The following is a 15166-nucleotide window of genomic DNA, read 5'->3' on the forward strand; positions in this document are numbered from 1 at the left end:
CTGCTGTGTAAGGTTACTCTGACATCTCCAAGATGAACTAAAGCCACCTTACCTTTGGCTCCTCAAAGGCCAACTCGCTGGTTTCTGCGGGACACGACGCATTGCTTCTCCTCTCTATTCCCATTGCCTGCCTTGTAGCAAGCCTCCCATTTCCAGGAACAGCAATGTTAGAGAACAAAGACAGGTATAAGGAAAACATTAAACCACACATTATCTTCGCTGGCAGAAGGTTTAGTAAGAGGGGGAATAACTAAATCCTCTATTTAGTTAAAGAGACCACAAAAACCCTTCAGGGCAAATTCTGCTTTGCTCCTTAGGGAACTCACCCCAAACCCAGAGTCCGGACCAAATGAGCTCTCAATAATTACTTTTGAACGGATTTTTATGGCACATGCATGGTCTCATTTGAGCCTCATGGAAACTCCGTAAAGCAAATAAGAAAGACAGGGCTGAATAGAAGATTCCTATTTTGCAGTTAAGAGAACGCTTTCTCATAGTCCCTTTGGACCTTTGCTTAAAGTCTCTTTGTTCAGCATATACAGCAGGAGACAAGGCACAGCTTTCAGACTCAGGCTTGTATCTGAATCCCGATTCTCCCACTAATTCACTGTGAAATGTACCATAAAGGGCTTCATTTCTCAGATCTTAATTTTCCTCAGGTCTAAAACAAATGTAACAACTCCTAATTCAAGAGCATATTGTAAAAATTAAATGAGGTAAGGGGCGCCTGGCTGGTTCAGTCAGAAGAGCATGCAACTCTTGATCTTGGGGTTGTAAGCTTGAGCCCCACGTTGGGTATAGAGCTTCCTAAAAACAAATAAATAAACGTAAATTTAAAAAAAAAAAAGGTAAAATCTTAAACTAAATAAATAAGTGAGGTGATGAATAAGAAATCTCCTAGCATAAATCCATTGCTCAATATATACTGTTCTCTTCCCTTCCCTTCCCTTTCCCTCACTTTCACCCCGGACCTTGCCACAATCCCATGGCTGTTAACAAAAATGAAACAGATCACAAACAAGTAGTAGTGAAAGATAGTGAACTGAGGAAGATGAACAATTCAATCTTTTCACCCAAGAAATAAAACGAACTTTGGTGTTTAGCTGGGGTGGGGTGGATTTATCTGCACCCCACATGGTCAAGGATAACCAAAAGATGTCTTTTCGTTGAAGAGATAAACACCCAGTCAGTCAGTAAACCCCTCTGCTGAACTTTGATTTTATGAGAAGTTGGTCCTCTGTGGCACTCTGTATGGGAACAACCATATTAAATGGACCATATTAAATTTAACCATATTAAATTTAAATTCCGTATTAAAATGGCCCATTGCCCTGCCTAGAGTTGATTGGTTCAGAAATAAGCACCTGACCCAGCGTAGGTTTGATTAAAAAATAAATAAATAAATAAAAATAATTCCTGGGCATTTTGAAGTTGAACATGTAAAACAGATGCAGAATAGGTGACCAGATTGCCCAAGGTAGAGAAGTCAAGAAAGACACAAAAATGAAGCAGTTATTCAAAGAGAATCAGAAATAACAGACTAAGGAGGAACCCTGAAAGGTTCCATTCTGGGCTTTCCAATGCAGCCGCAATAATTTTCTTGCTTCCCTTAAGGCACACAGGGATCCAACAACGAATTACCCCTTGAGGACTAGCTCAAGCTTAGTCATCAGGTTCAAAGGATTCCATACTTCTAGAACTGGAACGGGGAGGAGTTCTTCAGCATATTACAGCAGATCCACACTCATGGACACTGATTTTATCTCCACCCTTCAAATAAAGAAAGGACTGGGTCTCAGTACCCTGGATACTTCTATCGTACTCCCTTTATAGGAGAAACTTTCCCACCCAGAGCCCTTTGCTTGGGTAATCACTGTTCTGGCACTTGGTCTTGCCCTTTGGGTGATCAGATCAGACTAGAATAAGCCCCTGACCCACATTTCATCAATTCATGAACAAAACAGAGAGCCATGAGGTGTCCTACCGTTATACAACGATTATTAAGCAGGACCAATAAAGTTATCTCCCTCTTGAGGATCTAAACCGAAAAATATGAGAAAAGCTAAGTTATTTGAGAAACAAGACTCAGAAATTATAATCAGAGATGACAAAAATGGCTGAGTCACGTTAATGGGCAGACCAAAGAGAAAATGCACGAATGTCAGATGCTAAGGAGGCAGCAATAAATCTGGTCCCTAGTGCTGCATTAGATCTTTCAGGCCTTGAATTATGTAATTATGATCCAGGCTGAGTTCTAGGGCTCTCCATAGGTCCCCAAGAAATCCCTGTCTCCTTTTGAAGCATAAGAGAATCTTAGCCATGGACTCACTTTCTATTAGATCATCTGAGTGGGTCTTTGTTACAATCTGAAGGACCTAACAACTCATTGCCCTCCCTGGCTCCTAACAGCAAAATAATAAAAATGATACCTAAGTCTTACAGAGCACCTATTACTTGCCAGAACTATTCTAAGAACTTTTATATGTATTTAACAACCCTGTGATGCCTTAGCAACCCTATGATATAGACGCAATTGCTATCTCCACATAGAGATGAGTAAACGACGACACAGAGAAGTTAAAACAAGTTTCCCTAGGTCACAGAAGCCACGTAAGACACAGAAGGCCATGATTTGAGCTCAGGATATCTGGCTCCAGAAACTCCATTCTTATCTATGATCTTATATCACCTGTGGATGCCATTTTATCCACAACTATCCCTTTTTTGGTACTGAATCACGTAAGGGAAAGTAGCTTTACTCATTAGGCTCTTTCTCCAGGAGCCAGAAAAAAAAAATGGTTTTCCTGCTTCGGAACTGGGAGTCATGTGAAGAACCATTCAAAGACCAATGGAGAGGTCTCCACAAGATGAAATAAAATAAGAGACCACTTTAACAAAGAGAGTGCCTTACTTTTCACAAATGTCTATCCACCTGCAGGGTCTTGGCTAAGCCACCAAAGGAAAGCTGGAAGAGATTCCATGTAAAGTTCATTCCATGAAGATTCGTTCAGAATCTACACTGAGCTGGGCTGAAGAGACCCTATTCTCTGTGACAACTAAGATGTGACCAGAGCATTTAGGTCAGCATCGGCCATAAGACTTGTCCCAGACAAGGCAGCTCCATTGATGCTTGAGAGAATGAGAGTGACACGGATTCTCAGATCTACCAGCCAAGCAGTACGTCCAAGTTCTCTGCATTCAACTTCTCTGAATAAAAGGAATGAGGTCAGGAGAGACTCATTTCTCCTTCCCAGCATCTTCTGCAGACCTACAAAGGAGAAACTGTACAAATCATTCTTCCCCCATTATAAATCTGCAGGACTTATTCTTTATTTGGGTCTCTGTTGAAGTGGTGCTTCATTTGGGAGAAACCTTTTCTGGCCACCTTATCTAAAATGATAGCTTCCCTACTGCTTATCATTTCCCATCCCCCTACTCTGCTATTTCATTCTTCAAGACACTTCACAGTACTTGATATCTGCTTGTTTTTATCCCTACCCCCAGTAGAATGTTTTTTTTTTATCACCACCCCCATGGACTCAAAGACTGTCTGCTATTTTTAGCACACCTTCTGACCCACAGTAGATGCTCAGTAAATGCCTGAGGAAATACACAAAGAAGATAGAAATGAATAGGGTTTCCATTTCTGGCAATATGGTGGACTAGGGTTTTTCTGACCAACCTCCCCTCTGAAAATCATGAAAAATAAAAAAACGGTGGAAAGACACTAAGAAATCAAAGGCTAAACATTCGAGAGAAAATAAGAACCTTAAAACATAAGCAGAGTATTGAAACTATGTTTGCAATCAAGAGCATCTCCCTATGAGGATATATTAGTTGTCTGTTACTGTTAATTGATAGCTTAGGGGTGCCTGGCTGGCTCAGTAGAGCATGCGATTCTTTTTTTTTTTTTTTAATATTTTTTAATGTTTATTTATTTGGGGGAGTGAGAGAGAGAAAGGGAGAGAGAAAGCACAAGCGGGGGAGGGGTAGAGAGAGGGAGACACAGATTCCGAAGCAGGCTCCAGGCTCCGAGCTGTCAGCACAGAGCCCGACACGGGGCTCAAACTCACTAACTGCGAGATCATGACCCGAGCTGAAGTCAGACGCTTAACCGACCGAGCCACCCAGGCGCCCCAGTAAAGTATGCAATTCTTGATCTCGGGTTCATGAGTTCAAGCCCCATGGTGAGTGTGGATCCTACTTTAAAAAATATAAATAAATAAATAAATAAGCAAGCAAGCAAATAAAGAAAGAAAGAAAAAATTGGGAGCTTGAAGCAGCAAACCTTTACTATCACAGTTTCTGTGGGTGAGGGATCCAGGGACAGGTTAGTGGGATTGGTTAGTCTCCGTCTCAGGGTCTCTCACAAAACTAATTAAGAGGTTGACCAGGGCTCCCGTCATGTTGGCAAGAGTTGGGTCCTTCCCTACTGTTGACCAAATATGCCCATTACTTGCTACGTGGTCCTCTCCATAGTGAAACTTAAAACATGACTCTCATCAGAGCAGGTGCCCAAGATAGACACCGTGCTCTTTTTGAAACCTAATCTCAATAGCGACATCCCACCCCCACCCCCCAAATGATTCATATTATGCAGCCGGGACTGGCGATACAGCCAAGCTACTTTTCCCAGCCTCCTTTGCAGCTAAGTATGGACATATAGCAGAGTTTTTAGCCAGGAGGATGCTTGAATAATTGGTGTGGACCATTTCCAAGCCATGCTCCTTCCCATTCTGCTAGTTTGAAGCAACTGAACAGAGTGACTTTGAAAGCCACAGGTTAGATGCCACAGAAGCATGACAGGAATCACTACTTGGAAGACCAGCAATGGCCCCCACTCTGTCACTAGCTGTGAAGCACTGTCTCATCTCATCCTGGTTTTGTTAAATCCTGTCCATACTTTTTTAAATAGTGGTTTTACTAAGCTCTCCTCAAATTGCCCAACTGAATGTAACAGGGACCCTGTAGGGACCCTGACTGATGCAAGTCCTGTACCTCTCACCAAATAAATTCAAATAGAATCATTATATGGAAGAGTTTCTTATATACAAAACAAAAGGCATTAATCATAAATTTAAATATTCCTAAAAGTGTCAGTATTCATTAAAGAGGTTCTGTTGATTAAAAACATGATTAAGAAGGTGAAAACTTGGGGTGCCTGGCTGGCTCAGTCGTTGAGCGTGAAACTCTTGATCTCAGGGTTGTTAGTTCAAGCCCTACATTGAAACCTACTTTAAAAACCTAAAAGAGAGGTGCCTGGGTGGCTCAGCCAGTTGAGCATCTGACTTCAACTCAGGTCATGATCTTGCAGTTCATGGGTTTGAGCCCCATGTTGGGTTCCGTGCTGACAGCTCAGAGACCAGAGCTTGCTTCAGATTCTGTGTCTCCCTCTCTCTCTTTAACTCCCCCCCACCTCTCTCTCAAAAATAAATAAACATTAAAATTAAAAAAAACATAGAGTGAAACTCCAGCTTATTTAAAAAAAGAAGCTGAAAGGGGCAACTGGTTGGCTCAGTTGGTTGAGCCTCCAACTTTGGCTCAGGTCATGATCTCACAGTTTGTGAGTTTGAGCCCCGCGTTGGGCTCTGTGCTGACAGCTCAGAGCCTGGAGCCTGCTTCAGATTCTGTGTCTCTCTGCCCCTCCCCCACTTGCACTCTGTCTGTCTGTCTGTCTCTCTCTCTCTCTCTCTCAAAATTAAATAAACAGAAAAATTTTAAAAGAAGATGAAAAATCAAGACACAAAATGGCAGAAAATATTTGTAAGGTATACAATCACAACTACAATCTTGCGTGTGTATGCATATACTTAAAAGTGATTAAGAAAAGATAACACACTCAAACAGGCAATTCACAAATATCCTTATGAAGAGATGCTTATTCTCATTAGTAATCAGGAAAATGCTTATTAAAAACACAGTAGGCCCACTAGATTAGGAAAAATGTTAAAGTATGACACCACTCTATTGACAAATATATGAAACAAGTAGTGTAAGTTAGTTTAAGAGTAGTATAAGATTTTGTAAAATATTTTGGCATTAACCTTTAAAAATCAGATACACATAACCACTGACCCAGATATTCTAGTGACCTACGTATGCACAGTAGAGAAACTCTTGCAAGTGCCTGTCAGGGCACAGGTACAAAAGTGTTCATAAGGCATTATAATAGCACAAAATTCAAAACACTTGTCTTTAGTTTTTTGCTCTTCTGGTCCAAAGTGTGGATGTGATGGCTGGAGCCTGATAGCCATTATGGACCATAAGCTAACCTTGTTAGTGATACATGAATGGATCATGAAATGCCTCCCCCTGCACCCTCCTCTGTTACTGGTACCAATTTTCCACCAGTAAGGCGATCTTCCTGTTTCAAAGTTACGTACACTGCACAACTGCACATTACCCCACAGAATATTCTGGAAGGCAGGTGTTTACACTAAAGAAGATTTGGTGCTCAAGACCCTGCCACGATATACAATGGAAAAGTAAGCAGTGTGTGGCCCGCTGAGGGCTGAGGAACTTGTATATGGGATCCAGTCAGGCTTTCCAGAAGGGGTGAGGCTTGAACTGGGTCCAGCAGGAAGCATCCGTGAGCAACAGAGCAGACTAACAGGGACGCCAACCTGATGGAACACACCATAGTTCCGTGGTCTCGGTCTCCTCCTCCCCACCAAAGCCACCCTCCCCCATCACTTCTCACCATACCACATGACATCCAGCTGTCAGCCAAGAAGTTTAGTGGCCTCAGAAAAGACACACAGCCCTCTGGGTCTGTTTCTTCATCTGTGATGTGTCAACGGAGTCCGAATTCTTTCTCGGTTTTTTTTTTCCCCAACCCCGGAAGAAGTGACATGAAGGTGATAATGTTCATTCCCTGAGGAGCATGGGAAATGATGTCACTCAGGGTCTGCCACTTATCCTCCTGAGCCTTTTAACCCCCAGACCTGTTGTTTTCTTCCTTAGATGGAGAGAGAGGGAATGTAATACCCCCAAGTCAGCTCTGACTGCAAGAGACTGCCTTCTCCCAGAAACGTGAAGCCGTGCCCCCTCACTTTGTAACTTGCAGGCAAGTCCCGGCTCACATGGCCCCCACTGTAAGGGAAATCATCACAGTGAATCATGTAGAGAAAGAGTCTGTCTTCCACTTATCATTATCATCTTCGTACACCAGTACACAAGCATCATCCTGGGTGATATCTATAAATAGATGTTAAAACCACCCGAGGAGTCAGTTGGATCAGAAAACTCAGTGACTCAGGAACAAGAGGATCTTAATTGGGTTGTTCGGGCATGAAAGCAAACGGCGAGCTGCCCGGAGGACCTGTAGGTTGCAAGCTCTGAATTCCACCCAGTGATGCTAGATAAACCGAGCACACAGCCTGGCTTTGCTAGCCGCTGGAAACCTTCAAAGGTGGGTTTCAACATATGCACAGAGCCAGCCTAAGACGATGAGATAACGGTGTTTTCTATCATCTTCAGATCGACGCAACAGCAAATCTCCTTGGATCTGCGAAGAAAACAGAAAATGCCAGCAGTGTTTCGTGGAAGTCTTTCACGGGTCTTTGGTCTTCCTATGCGGTAATGTACGTCTTGTAACTACGTTGGGAGATCACATATATTCCAGACCATGAAATGGGCTTTCCACATTTTTGAACATAACTTAAATTTTTTCTGGGGGACCTTTTGGACAAGTCACCTTCCCAAAGTGTCAACTCTGTCTTCTCTAAATCAGGCCTAGGGATACGTACCTTGCTGATGGTTGCACTGATTGGTAACAAATATGTCAAGTGCAGGCAACAAGAGTTGGCATTCAGATATTATTACTCCCCTGACACCCACACCGCTGAGTAACAAGTCTTCAGAGCATGAACCGAGGATGGGCCTGGACCCCACTGGGGAGGCTGTGGCAGCTGCCGAGGTCAGAAAGGAAGACACTTGTAATAAGCAGCTTTTGAGAAGATGATGTGGAAATGAGTGCCACGGGAAGGAAGTTGAGCGAGGGAGGTCCCTACACCCGGCCTTTGGGAGTCCCAGCCATCCTCCCATCCCTATGGCCTCATCCTGGGCCTGCCAGTTCTGGTTTGTTCTTTAATGACTCCTCGGCCTTTCCTGAGGCTCCAAATAGGACACCAGTGTTGAGCCCCCCAACTGGGATAAATTGGGGAGGGAATGCTTTCTGACACACTGAGGAAAAGTTACTTCTTTTCGGGACTTTGATTTTCCCCTCTGCCCGATGAGGAGAACACAGTAGACCCAGTGCATTCAAATCTCTTTTTAACATTGGAACTCCCTTTCCAAACAAAATAAAAGAAGCACCTGGTTGTTTATAAGAGTTCAAGGAATTGCTGCTTTGTTTGAAGCTGGGGCTGAGTTGGCAGCTCTGGGAAGGCTGGGGCCTCTGAGGAACAGGGCTGGAAAATCACAGAACCACAACAGCAAGGTCCTTTCCAACTCCGGGTTCTGTGTGTCTGTGAGGTCCAAGGTCTCTGGTGCTTTCAACAAGTGTGGAGGGGAGCATGTGAGCCACCATTTTCAGTGTCTCAGGCTCGCAGAGCCTATCCTGAGGGTCGTGTGCACATTGACCCCCAAACACTGGAAAGAAAGAGAAAACCATCACCCAGATACTCACCTGACATAATGTCACATTCAAATGGCAGGCATTGGACAAACATGGATGCAGAAACCAGGAGACAACAGCTAATAGCTCGACATTTCAAGGAATGTTCTCATTGTGCAGTTTTCCCATTGAGACAATGTCTTGAATAGATGCAGGTGGGAGCTACCACTGTCCAGGAGAGAGCAGCCAAATGAATGTGTCCCTTGAGGTTAAAAAAAAAAAAAAAAAAAAAAAAAAAAGGTCAATTAGGGCAGGAAGGTGTCTATTCCCAGGTTGTGTGAACTGTTGTATTATGTGTTGTGAGGCTTCTCCAAGGGCTGGACAGAAAGGTTATGACCATTCTGGAAAAAACAGTGTTGTGATTGGCCAACATGACAGCACAAATCCTGTTAAGCAGTGGGATATTGCCATAAGTCTATAAAGCATATGATTGTTTAGAAATCTGAATTCACTGGTTATTTAGTTCAAATTATTGAAACTTTGGGAGTAATATATTTTTTAAAAAATTTTTAATGCTTATTTATTTTCAAGAGAGAGAGTGGAAGCGGGGAAGAGCCAGAGAGCGAGGGAGACACAGAATCTGAGGCTTCGGGCTCTGAGCTGTCAGCACAGACCTCGACGCAGGGCTCGAACTCACAAACCGTGAGATCATGACCTGAACCAATGTTGGGTGCTTAACCAACTGGGCCACCCAGGTGCCCTTTTTGAGAATAGTATGTTAACAGCCTTGTTATCTTATGATTCAGAGACAGGCATAGCAAAGGAAGAGTCCTCGGAGAACGTTCTAGTTAAGCATGTCATACCTAAAACACAGGCTCCTTATCTCTAAATCTCCATGTCTGTGGAAAGGACAGAGAAAAACTTTATGGCTAACTAAGGACGGAAAATGCTGCCATGAAAGAAGGTGCCACTGAGTCATAAAAAAATAATAGATTTGGGTGCCAATTCAGGATGTCTACACTAAACTCAGTCCAAACTGAATTTTAAAAACAGGGCAGGTCTCAGAGAAATGTCACCACAGCAGCTCCATTCCACTGGGTGTTGTATGAAAGTGATGAATCATTAAATGCTACTCCCAAAACCAATACTGCACTCTCCGTTAACTAAATAGAATTTAAATTAAAAACATTTTAGGGGCGCCTGCGTGGCGCAGTCGGTTAAGCGTCCGACTTCAGCCAGGTCACGATCTCGCGGTCCGTGAGTTCGAGCCCCGCGTCAGGCTCTGGGCTGATCGCTCGGAGCCTGCAGCCTGTTTCCGATTCTGTGTCTCCCTCTCTCTCTGCCCCTCCCCCGTTCATGCTCTGTCTCTCTCTGTCCCAAAAATTTAAAAAAAAAAAAAAAAAAAAAAAAATTTAAATAATTAATTTTTTGGAAAAATAATTATTGACAGTTAAATAATTAATAATAATAATAAAATAATTGATTAACTGAGGCTTTTTTTAAAGGCAATACCAGCTCCATTCACAGCCCCGCTGAAGGCGGGAAGCTGTTTTGTCCCTTTGGATCCTGCAGTTAACCTGTGGGCTGGCTACATACTTTCAACTTTGTAACTTATGCACTGTCCCCCCTGGGGGGAAACAAGGCAACTGGATAAATAAAACTCTTTTTAGTTCTTTCATGGATATATCATTTTATTTTATTTTTTAAATGTAAATTCAAGTTAGTCATCACACAGTGTAGTCTTGGCTTCAGGAGCAGAACCCAGTGATCCATCTCTTATGAACCCAGTGTTCATCCCAGCAAGTGCCCTCCTTAATGCCCATCACCCGTTTAGCCCATCCCCCCACCCACCTCTCCTCCAGCAACCCTCAGTTTTGTTCTCTGTATTTAACAGTTCCTTAGGGGCCCCTGGGTGGCTCAGTCAGTTAAGCGACCGACTTCAGCTCAGGTCATGACCTCACGGTCTGTGGGTTCGAGCCCCGTGTCAGGCTCTGTGCTGACAGCTCAGAGCCTGGAGCCTGCTTTGGATTCTGTGTCTCCCTCTCTCTCTGCTCCTCCCCTGCTCATACTCTGTCTCTCTCTGTCTCAAAAATAAATAAAAACATTAAACATTTTTTAAAAAAGAGTCTCTTAGGGCTCTGTTTTTATCTTAGTTTTCCTTCCCTTCCTCTGTGTTCACCTGTTGTGTTTCTTAAACTCCACGTATGCGTGAACTCACATATTTGTCTTTCTCTGGCTGACTTATTTCGCTCAGCATAATACCCTGTAGTTCTATCCACATTGCTGCAAATGGCAAGATTTCATTCTTTTACATCACTGAGTAGTATTCCATATATATCATCTTCTTTATCCACTCATCAGTCAAAGGACGTTCGGGCTCTTTCCACTGTAGCAGGATTCTCGCACAGAGAGTCATGACACAGAGGCTTTTCTTTCCAGGAAGCAGCTGTATGCATGCCGACACTGCTCAGTTGGGTTCATACCCATAGAACTGAGCCCCGAACACCACACCACGTGGCATAGTTTTTTATACATTTTCTACTTCTTTGTCTCCCGTATATAGTAACACACAAACATGCAGTCTGATTAAGTGGTCTCATGTTACAAGGTCATGAGGAATATCATGTACACGTATAGCCAGGTTGCCTTGGGGCTTTGTTTTGTTTTGTTTTTTTCCATTCCTCAGGGAGGGGACCCTACCACACCATAATTTGGCTATTGTTGTCAGCACTGCTATAAACATCGGGGTGCATATGCTCCTTTGAATCAGCATTTTGTATGCTTTAGATAAATTCCTAGTAGTGCAGTTGCTGGGTGGTAGGGTAGTTCTATTTTTAACTTGTTGAGGAACCTCTGTACTGTTCTCCATAGTGGCAGCACCAGTTTGCATTCCCATGAACAGTACAAAAGGGTTCCGTTTTCTCCACATCCTTGCCAACATCTGTTATGGCCTGAGTTGTTAATTTTAGCCATTCTGACAGGTGCGAGATGGTATCTCATTATGGCTTTGATTTGTATTTCCCTGACGATGAGTGATGTTGAGCATCTTTTCAGGTGTCTGTTAGCCATCTGGATGTCTTCTTTGGAAAAATGTCTATTCATAATAAAACTCTCTTTTTTAAAAATATTTGAACCAGGAAATCCTGAAATAACTTTTCAGTTTCTCCATGGTGCTGATGGCAACAGACCTGTAAGGAATGATAAGCCACCGTGACGTACAAGTCAGAGTCAAAGGAAGCAGGGAAGATAAAAATGATGGGAAACCCGTTTGAGAAAGGGACAGAAAGAAGCAGATAGTTGGAGCACAGGGAGGAAAACATCCCAATAATAACAGTGTTCTGGAGGAAAGATGCTTAGACTCCAGTTTTTAAGGTCCCGAGAATTCCCTTCAGCTCAGTAATCTAGGATTTCCTTCCATCTTCAGGGTCCACTGCACCCAGGTTAGAGCACAAGTCAAAAGGGTGGAAGCAATAGAAGGAACTAGGGCAATTCATGCTCAGGCTACTGCCAAGCAATAGATTTGATATGCACTGATTGCCACATCTTTTTGAAGATGTTATTAGAAACTTCGTGTCCCTGGTACTTTGTGTCTGAAACACGGGGACCAAGTTTTTGCCTTATGAATCCACAGAATTCCCGGGATCAAAATTGACAGACCACCCCAAAATGTTCTGCGGAAGTTCTATAGCTAATGAGAACCACAGAGCTCACAAACAAGTCTTCTTTAACCCTGACTCCAATCAGCCTCCCAGTGAGTCTTGGAATCCCTGATGGCATAGCTTCCATTCCTATCCCCAAGAGGCATCATCCCTGAGAGTAGAGCCCAGAGCAATCAGTGGCTGACAAAAGAATTCATCCCGCTGACAGGAAGTGAAGAATCAGCTTGATTTCTGTAGAAAACTGGTTCTATCAAACACAAGAAACTCCATAACTCTGGACTACAGGGGCTACAAATTAGACAGTTAAGAAGGGCCAGTGTAGGGCACTAAAACGAGAAGTCCCCTGGAGTTACGACACCATGGTTTAAATCCTAGCTTTTCCACTTGCAATTTGTTCGTTGACAAGCCACTTTAATTTTCTGAGCCTTGGCTAACACATTTCAAGAGTGAAACCCATAATGGTTATTCCGGGATTATTGAGAGGACTCACTAAGTTAATATGGAAAGGAAATGTTCCACACAGAACAAGGGCTCCATAAGCCTAATGGTCTCCACAGAATCACTTTCTTTCTCGGACCCTTGAAAAAGAAACCCAAGACAGATGATGACCTGGTTCACAGGAGAGCAGAGGTAGATTATGAAAGCACTCACAAGGAATTAACTGGAAATATTTGACTTGGAGATGAGATCAGATGAAAGTGATCATTAACCCTGTCTGTCTTGAGAGAAAGGGAATTCACTCCACATAATATCAATGTGTAGAATATATCAACATGTAGAAGATATAGAAAAAACCATGTGGCTTTCCCAACAGGGAGACTTTTCCAAAATAGGGTGCCCCCAGAAGTCCCCACCACAGAAAGGGTTAGCATAAGGCTCTGCATCTGACAACTCAGGAGGGCACAACCTGAGAGGCCATCTGAGACCCGGTGCATACCAGGGATACATGACAATTTGTTGGGAATGTTCTAGAATAGAGAGACTCTACAATGGTCCCTCCCAGTCTTGATAGTCTAAGGTTCTCTGGTCTTAAAGATAACAAGCAAGAAATACTGACCCAAGGTTCGATTTCAGGAGGGGTGCAGAGATAGGTAAAAGTCTTTCATAGTAACTAGGTAACTGGTTACCTGGTAACTGCTAGATGTGGATTCTTAAGGTGGTAAACATTTTCTTCTCCCTCTGAGCAGAGAATATCTGGGATATTCACCTAACATCTGACACTGAAGAAAGCAAAGTCCTTCAGTTCTGGAATCTCTGATTCTATTCTCCTCTTCAGGCCACCTACTTACATCGAGGCTATGGCCCCCTAAAATCTCACTGCTGTGACAGAGTTCATTCTTGTGGCCTTCACAGATCACCCTGAACTGGCGGTGCCCCTCTTCCTGATGTTTCTCATTTTCTATATCGTCACCCTTCTGGGGAATGTGGGGATGATCATTCTGACCCAAGAGGGTGTCCAACTCCACATGCCCATGTACTTCTTCTTGAGCCACCTCGCCCTACTGGATGCCTGCGACGCCTCGGTCATCACTCCTCAGATCCTGGCCACACTGGCCATAGGCAAGACGGTCATCTCCTATGACCAATGTGCTACCCACTTCTTTTTCTTCACCCTCTGTGCAGGCACAGGGTGTTTGATGGCCTATGGCCACTTTGTTGCCATTAGCAACCCATTGTGCTATAGCCTCGCTATGACTCCAGGCACCTGCTGGGGATTGTTGGCTGCAGCCTATGTCTGTGGGGTCTCAGGGGCCATCCTGCGTACCACATGCACCCTCACCTTCTCTTTCTGTGACCGTCTCTGTCTGTGACAGACTTCTTCTTCTGTGACCTCCCACCCCTGCTGAAGCTTGCCTGCAAAGCATGACACAAAGTGCCACTGTCATCTTCTTTTTTGCCAAGCTCATGTTCCTGGCCAATGTCCTGATCATCCCGGTCTCCTATAGGCTCATAATCAGAGCCATTTTAAGGGTGAAATCTGTTGGTGGACGAGCCAAGACCTTCTCCACCTGCACGTCCCACCTCACCACTGTTGTCCTCTTCTTCAGGACACTTGCCTTCGTGTACCAGAGAAATCACTCAGACTCATCCCCAGAGGAGGACAAGATCGTGTCTGTCGTTTACACTGTGGTCATCCTCATGCCGAACCCTTTGATCTACAGTCTGAGGAACAAAGACGTAAAAGCTGCACATTCAGAAAACTCATTGGTAAAATCCAGTTCCCAAAGAATGCAGCTTCAGGCGAGAGTCGTTCATCCTGACCCATTTTCTCCCCAAATCTTCATGCTCTGATAAGTATCAACACCATGCAGTGCCTGCCCTCAAGAATGGCAGCTTTCAGTAGCACTCAGGAAGTAGGCAAGAACTACCACCTTTTTTTTTTTTAATTTAGTTTGGGAAAACCACAAGGTTGGTGAAATTTACTTAGATGACTCTCTCTACCTCTCTTTTTTTGCCTTCTCCCTCTTTAGCCCACTCTCAAATTATCAGGGTTCTAGGGATACTCTCTGATATCACCGAGCAAAAAGCTGACACAGTCATAAGTGAACTGACTACCACATCCAAGCTGCCATCTTCAACTCAAGCACACTGAGGTTCCCCAGTTTCCCCCTCTTTATCCTGCCATCTCTGTGCTCCCTGATACTGACGTTTACTCTCTGTGCAAGATTATAGCTGGGAATCATAATAACAGGAGGAGAGTCAGGAATTTTGCTCTTCTTTTATGGTGTGGATAACCGACCAACTCATTATGAGGAAATTAATGAAAAGTACCATGAACCCAGTGGAATTTCCCATTGGTACAGATTACAAGAGTAAAAGGAAGGGTGCTCCCTTTGACTACTCCCCCACTTATGTCTTCCTGAATGGTGCCCAGTATCTCCAGGACTCTACTCTCTGCCTTTCAAGTGGCAAATGTCTACATTCTGGATCTCCAATTCTTTTGTTTCTC

At 43.7% G+C, this 15166-nt stretch overlaps 1 pseudogene; it reads left to right on the forward strand.

Moving 5' to 3' along the window:
* The first annotated feature begins 13514 nt into the window (after positions 1 to 13514).
* LOC132660705 (olfactory receptor 9I1-like) lies at positions 13515 to 14477 on the forward strand (annotated as a pseudogene).
* Positions 14478 to 15166: the final 689 nt, after the last annotated feature.

This window comes from Panthera onca, chromosome D1, assembly GCF_046562875.1.
Source record: "Panthera onca isolate mPanOnc1 chromosome D1, mPanOnc1 haplotype 2, whole genome shotgun sequence".
Classification (NCBI taxonomy): Eukaryota; Metazoa; Chordata; class Mammalia; order Carnivora; family Felidae; genus Panthera; species Panthera onca.